The following is an 8263-nucleotide window of genomic DNA, read 5'->3' as shown; positions in this document are numbered from 1 at the left end:
CATTGCCTCTGAAATTCTCACATTTTGTCCTGGATATTTCCCATACTGGTAAAAAACAGAGAACAGCTACACCATTATAATCCTCACATTTTTCAGCACGAGTGATCGTCCTGCAATAAAATTTCGTGGAGTATAAGCCATCCTCCTTTTTCCAAACATCTTTGATTCTCCAAAATTTCCAGGTTTCCAAATTTAATGACGATCCTGCAGTTGTTGTCTCTGAATGAGCACACAACAAACCCTGACAATTTACCCTTGTCTGTCTAGAGGAGGGCTGTGTCAGTATTTTGCAGTGTAATTGCTTTGTGGAACAATGGATAATCACCCTTTATCTATCCTACAAACTCTTCAGAAGTGCTCACTGTGCTCTGGTTTTCAATAACTGCCAGAACCTCATCAGATCTCCAATTGCCATGTCTATATTCAGAAAGTTCTGCCAGCAAAGCTTTGCTGTCTCAGAGCTTGGCAAAGTCATGCCACCAGTTGATTATTGGGCCAAGAAAAAATCTTTGATGCACAGTTGGGCTTTCAGAAAAGTTCCATAAAATAACCTTGGGCTATTAAAACCGGCAGTGCAAAAATTTGGCAGAAAAAACAAAAAAAAAACCCAAACAAGAACAAGCAAATACACAAAAATTCCAGAACTGTCTGCAACTGTGGTACAAATAAAACCGGTCAGGTCTTGGTTTTTAACCCAGGTGCCAAAAAGCATGAAACAATTCACATTGCACAATCCACATGCTCCAGCCTGCCCTCCTCCCTCCCCAAAATTGGATGACCATATTCAAATTGCCTGTTATGACTGGTTTTTAGTATTTGCTGCCACTCACATCTTTTGCAAATGTTGTCTGCCAGTTGCTACTGGCCATAAATAGGATGTAAACTAAAAACTGAACAGTCTGGACAATTATCTGTCATTCCTTGAGCCACATTTTTTTTTTTTAAAAGCATAGGTATATTTAGTGACTGTATCTGTAAGAGATGTATTTTGAAAATAGCCTGACCAAATTATCTATGGGGATTAGGAGTCTATTATTCTGGAGATAACAAGTGAGGAAAGCTATCTTATTGTCCTTATACATGCTCAGTAAATATATTTATTCAGGATTAAACTGTGCCTATTTTTTTTTATTGTCAATACAAATAGCTAATTTGCTTTGTCATGCCCTGTTGTTATTATTTCTGTTTGCTACTCAGAGTATCACAGAGGTCAAAAACAACCTGATTCCTGCTCTCATTTTTGTAGCAATTTGTGGTAGCACCACTGATGTGTTTTGACCCCAAGCAAAATATCTAATTTTGACTTGGGGGAAAAAAAATAGGGAAAAACAAAAAAAAAAAAAAAAAAAAGGAACAACTAGCTGATTAATTAATTCTTAATTGAACTAATTTGCATGRAATTGTGCTCGTGGTAGTTTGGAAAACACTCACCTCTGAYTAATAGTTATCACAAAATTAGAAACACTAACAAGCTTTTTTGGTATACCCCATTAATCTAAATAGTTTCTTCTAAGTCGGGCCTGTTTTACACAGACATTTTAATTTGCAGATCCTACTTGGACTGCTGTTTACATTTAGCAAAATTTAGCTGCAAAATTAAGCTGACTGATGTTCCCAGAAGAATTTAAAAGCTTTTCATCCTGTACATAGATGGCTGGCTTTGGTCAGCTGAAATACACACACCCAGCCTCACCCTCCTTCTTCAAACATTGTTAATTAGGAAAACAAAGATTTGCCTCAATTTTATGCCTTTTGTGTCATAATTTATGTTCTTCATCCATGTCACAGCTTTCGAAGAGATTTTWAAACTTTTTCTTTTTTCCAGGAGAAAAAATCTCTATTCTAATACGAGCTGCTACCTATTTTGTATAAATAAATCACCTAACATTCATTTTCCATCAGGTATYTTTTTGAGGAGGAAAAGTTCCTGCTGTTCCTTTTCAAGGGCTCAGGAGAGGAAAATGTGGAACCAACCTGAGAACAATTGAAGCAGAAAGAAAGGAATATATAACAAGTACATGAAGAATGCATAAAATACATGAAAAATGGTTTCTTAGCTCAAAATTTAGTCTCCAGATGTACAGAGGGTGTTTTTTGCATCATATTTTATGCTGGTTGCTAAAGTTATGTGTGTTTTAGGGTTTTGAAGAGTTTATACTTCTCCTTTGCACTTTGAAAGCAAATTAAGATAATAAGTGAGCAGAGAGTGAAAGATGTGTAACAGAAAGATGGCAGAAAGCCTTTGATGTGCATTGTCAGGACAAATGTCATTTTATTGCCCAGAATATGCAAACATTGGCTAAGAAATTGGTAATTTGAGGTGACTTCTGTGCATTGATAGGACTGTGCATTAAAAATATCAAAACTACCTTTCACGGTATCGTTATGATGATGGTCATGAGAAATTTTGGGTCTTCAAGCTTTTCCTATACACAAATACAGCCCCAGGTGTGAATTCTGCAAGGCTAAAGGCTGTAAAGCTATATGTTTATAGCTGAAACTGCCTGTAATTATGACTTTTTCAATTTGTAGTGTTGGCCAAATCTCAGAATAAGAGAACTGGGYTGCACCCAGGCTGCTCTGAGCAGCTCAGATGCAAGGGGGGTCTCACCGAAATTCATAACTCAACAAAAGAGACCACAACCTGATATTTAAATCCATTGTAATAGATTATTGGATACTTCACTGGCAATATTTAAATGAGAGGTTAGAAATAAATCTAATTTTAATCATCCACATAATCACTGTGTCCTACTTCTCCCACCTGGATGAGAAACTTCCCCTGACTGCTCTGCTACTTCTCACTCTATTATTATTGATACCCGATTTTAATAAGCATTAAAATTCATGCCAACACCTTGAAATAATGACAAATGTTACAAAAATATCTCCAGGCACTGCATTAGGCAAGGTAACATAAATATCAGTGGATAGATCTCGAGCCAGTGTGGATCAATGCAACTTACTCAGAGTCAAAGCAATTATGTATAATTACACAACCTGAACTCATAATTCTTTCTTTTCCCCTCGAGGGATGGATTTTTTCTTTTTAAATATCTAAAAATGGATGGGAACATCTTGTTTTGTTATAAATATTCAAGGAAAACCTGATACACACAGATGTCATTGCTAGTAGGTTCTTTGATGGTACAAGCTGGGGAGATCTGTTTGAATATCTGTATTTTCTGTGAAGAAATGCAATTCTCTCACTTCTTGTCTCAATCATACAAACCAAACCTTATTGAAAATAACTTTTGAGGGTTAAGCTACATGCATACTGGAGAAACAATCCCTGAAACCTTGAAACTTCAGCTACAAATAAAACACAGGACTGCTGCCTTTTCTACAAATATAAATGTACAATTCCCTTCGATGTTCTTCTCAGTGGATACATATATCTTGAGGTAAAAAAATTGGTGGATTTTGGTGAAACTAATTACACAGTGAATTGTTTGCACAGTGATGAATTTTCCCAGTACTGTGGTATTAAAAGTGAAAATCATAATGCTGCATTCTTATGGGCCAGCCATGCTGACTCTATAAATAAATAATTGGGCAGCCAAATTGTGTGGCCACTCTGTATATATTATACTGAATGTCTTTGCAAGTATAATTAATAAATAATGAGGGTTTTAACTGAGGATTATCATGCCTATGTTTGCTGAGTCGATCGCATTCTAAAAAGCAAATAAAGCAAATAAAAAACAGCAACAGCAACAAATGATAACTGGTTTTAAATTTAAAGTGCTCTCTTTTCTTTAGAAATAAGAATCTGAGTCACAGTGCGGTTTCAGAAGGCAGTAAAATTGTTTGCTTTGCAAGTTTTGTTTATTTTTATTATACCGTATTAGATCTCTTGCTCTAATAATGTGGACACAGAATGSTGAAWAGATGTGTTGAAGATTAAATGAYATCTGGAATWTGTCCAGGACATCTGTTACATGATTGAGGTAAACCAATTCCTAGAAGTTACAGTGTAAAGTTCTTATTCAYATCAAAAATGTGACTGTCCTTGACTTCCCACACAGAAAGAAATAAAAGTGTGTTTTATGGCACTGAAAGTAATTTTCTTTCAGCAGCATAGGTTATACCCTCCATACCTTCATCAGCCTGAGGTACCTCATGTATTTCAGAGACTTAGATCACACCAATAGTTCCTCCTTTCCCATCCTAAAATGAACAAAGCTCATCCTGTGATTCCAGTGGAAACTGGTGCCCTCAAGAATGTCGAGAAAACCAACATAACAGCACCAGCTGCTATCACACCTTGCAAATGGAATTGTGCCACAAAATGATGATTAATTACATTGGGAAAAATCAATGAGGTTTGTTTTTATCATCTTCCCCAGCTCAGAGTTCTTTCTGACGAATGTGAGTGAATTTACTCCTGGTGAGTTTGATTTGTGTTGGGATTATTATCATTTTCTTTGAAAAGCTTTGTTTCTCAGGGTTTTGCTGTTTTTTTTTTTTTGTTGTTGGTTTTTTTTTTTTTTTTTTTTTTTTTTTTTTTGGGGGGAGAGTTGGCATTTTGTCTCTTTTAAAATGCATTTACAATTTGCAAGAATTCAAAACTTTAATTGGACAACAATCCACTCTAATTGGTTGCTTGTTGGGGCTTTTCATCACTTGAATATTCAGTTGTTGCTTGCTCATTGTTTGTCTTGTACAATGATTCATTGGACATCTCAGCATGACGGAAATCTTGACATTTCTTGAGTGTTTATAAAAAATTGCTGTTTTCTTCATGGTAACACGTTGTCACAGAAACTGGTAGCGTGTAATGCAGATAGTTTACTTTTTTTCACTTCTGTAAAAGATACAGGGTTTAATTAAAAACTAATTAAAACTAATAAAAACTCTAATTAAAAATGTATCTCTTTCTTCAATGTAATTTTGTCCACCTCTTCAAGTAGTGACACAATCTTAACTGTCTTTCTGATATTATATATCAAAAAATTAAAAAAAAAAAACTAATAATACAAGAAGGTAAATCTTTCTATTATTTTGGAGAGGTAGACAAGAAAGAATTGAAGCTACCAATATTTTTAAAAAGGATAAATTACACAGGTAATTAATTTTCTTTGTAGTCTGATAGTGATCTTGGGCAAAATAATGGAGCAGCAGGGTTCAATTAATATAAAAGTTAAAKTGAAGTAAAATAATTATCATAAATCAACACTGGAAAAAAGGTCACCAAGCTAACTTAGTATCTTGGCTAACAAGACAAAAAAAATTGGCTGATGGAGGAAAATAGACTGCATTTGGACTTTTGATTTTGCAATATACAGTTAAAAAAATAATTCTTTTTAAAAATCCAGAAAATTTATTATCCCTYACATTTCATAAGGCAAGAGTGAAAGAAGACTTGTCCACAGGGGATTGACATTTCATTCGTTTCCAATAGCCCACTTCTTGCTCATATGTTGTATCAACCTTTTATAGGGTTGTTAGATATTGTTACAGGATAAGTACCTTGATAAAATTAATTGAGAAATAATTAAGAATCACTTCAAATTACCAGATAAAAATGAGCTCCCAATAATCAAATGGGTTTGGTTTTGCAAAGAATGGCCAATTAAGAAAAGAGATGTGACTTCTGCTTTTATTGACAAGAACTTTTCTAGAATTCTGGTTTCCAAWCTTCAATCAACAGCTGAAAAAAAATACTGAAAAACTGAGATAACACAGAGAAGAGCCTTGAGAATAAATGGTAAGGTTGGAGAATACAGTGAACWACTCAGATAGTTCCTGAGTTTAAATTAGTAATTTTAAAATGTTTAAATTAGTAAAAGAAGAATGAACCATTGCATTAACACAGTCTCAAAGAACTGAAGTGGAAATGTGGAACAGGACAAAAAAGACTTTCACTCTCTATGTCTGTTTGGTAACTGGAAAATCAAACTAATTCATGGAGTACTTCCACCTTTTCTCTGGAGGAGAAGAAAACAGCAATGGCAGCAATAAATTTAATCCATAGAATTAAATCAGTTTTCCTGAATCCTCACAAAGCCTGGTTGGGATCTGCTGTTGTACCTGTGTCCCAAGAAAACAAAAACGAGGATGGTGTGGGAGGAGAGGATATTTCCTGGAAGTTGTGCACAGATCATTTCATTGGGATGCATTCTGTGTTTCCAGCCACAGCAAAGTGAGAACCTGAACTAAATAAATGCCARAAACTCAAGAAAAAAATTAAACTTTGTTACCCTCAAGCCAATAGAAGTTTTAACAGAATAAGCCTGACCTGTGAAGATCGCACGGCCAAATATTTCCCAGGACACCACATCTGGGCCATCCCGGAGCTTTTTCTGAAATTAAGCCTCCAGACTGATTCCTTTAAATGATTTACCCTGATTATGTGTGACAGGGATTACATTCCCAGCCAGGRTAATCAACTGCTCACTGCACATCATTAGTTAACGATACCCACCATCGCTCTCATCTGTCTTGCTCAAGCTCTGGAGACAAGAGGCATTGCTCTTGCTGGATCCCATCGTCTTTCTTTCCTTGCTGAGCTTGTAAGTGACTCTCATGTGYTCAATTAAGTTCTCATTTACTTCTCTTTAGCTCCTCAGATGCCTTTTTCTAAAAGAGTGAGGTGTTTCCTGCTGAGATTACTGATACAACAAATGGACACCTAATGAAACAGGCTGCTTTAAATCCACTGCCTCAGGTAGCTCAAGAAACTGTGCTTTTATCAGAAAGCCACACTGAAGGCTCCAGGGTCATCATTATATTTTCAGGCCTGAGCAGCAGCGTCTGCCTTTATTTCCTTTTGTGGGTGACAGTTCTGAAGGGCTGACATTAATCTCCAACCATCTCATGATGGCATGTAATTGCATATATCAAAAAATATTCATCCTGCAGGCAGCTGCCAGCGCTGGAACGCTAGATATCAATCCAATTAAATCCCWGCATGGAGATAATTGTTTGTCATTCACTCCAAGGGAGAGAGTGACATTAATGCTATGTCCCACAAGTGACCTTTACATCAGCCGGCCTTCAATTAATTAAAAGGGTTATGAGCATATCCCATGTCAATCATGTTGATTCAGTAGACTGAGCTGAGCACAGAGACTTGAGTGGAAATGAGAATGAAAACTCTTTTTCCCAAACTTCGCTTTTTCTGGATGATTCTGCTGGTGCTATTAACAAAAGTACATTGTGCTGATTTAATCGCAGCAACATGGGAGGAAGCTGTTGAAAATGAAAATACAGATATTTAGATTCCTCTCTGGAGAAAAAGGGCTTGAGGAAGAAACATTAACTTAATACAAAAACATTTTCAAGGCCTGTTATAAGTTCCTAAGCATCTCTCTGCATCAAATAAGATACAAACAGGAATTACTCATAGAAAGGGGAAAAAACCTTCAGATCTGTGTCTGTGAGCTGGGGCCAGTTGAGTTGTTCTTTCAGCTCAAGTGTCACAGTGATCAYGAAGAAATGGAGAAGTGACAAAAACCTGTTCCTGTCATTTTCTCTCTGGCATTTCTCTCTGGCATCTCTATCACCAGCTCATATTCTGTTTTTTTAATGAGTTAAGGGTGCCTACAATTGGTGCAGGTGGAAGTGGAATTCCACCTTTGTGTACATGGTGGGGGTCACTTACATGACATTGTCTTAGTGCTGTAATAAGGTAGTTTTTGAATCCTTTTGCTATAATTATAGCTTCTTTAATTAGCAAAGAATACTGCAATTAGTGTCTTTGCACATTCCAGCCATCATCACTGCTGCTTTACCCTTGCACTTCACTTGATTCAATGGCTTTCAATCAAATATAGTGCACATTCAAGGTTCCTCCCTTAACTTTTTAAGTTCTCCATTATCTAGATTAATATTATGACCAAGATGGCATCACTCTCATTACTCCCTCCAGATCACGTTCTCTAGTGTGCTACTGCAAGTCTTTTTGCCTTTTGTTTTGATTAACATGTTGTCTTTTTTAGCAGCAAATTTTCAATATCTTTTTTTTTTTCTTAATCCAAACAAATTTATGCCTTGTCCCAGCTTAATTTAAATTTACTAGCAGCCATTTATGACTCTTTCTAACTTTGTGATTTAATCTAGACTTTCAATTATTTCTGCTGAACTTCAGGAATGCTCTCAATTTTTACAAAGGAGTGAAAAATCTCTTTTCAGTACGCACGATAAARTCTCAGCTCCGGAAGATATATTTTTATATAATTATTATTGCAAATAATCTATTTCTGTCTAAATTTATAATTTATCTCAGTTTTGGTATTTTGTGTGGTTTTATTTTTTTGGG

The sequence above is a fragment of the Malurus melanocephalus genome, unplaced genomic scaffold (assembly GCF_030028575.1).
Source record: "Malurus melanocephalus ecotype Western Australia unplaced genomic scaffold, MMel_1.1 scaffold_27, whole genome shotgun sequence".
Taxonomy (NCBI): Eukaryota; Metazoa; Chordata; class Aves; order Passeriformes; family Maluridae; genus Malurus; species Malurus melanocephalus.
The sequence above is the reverse complement of the archived record's forward strand: the minus strand, read 5'-3'. Positions refer to the sequence as shown.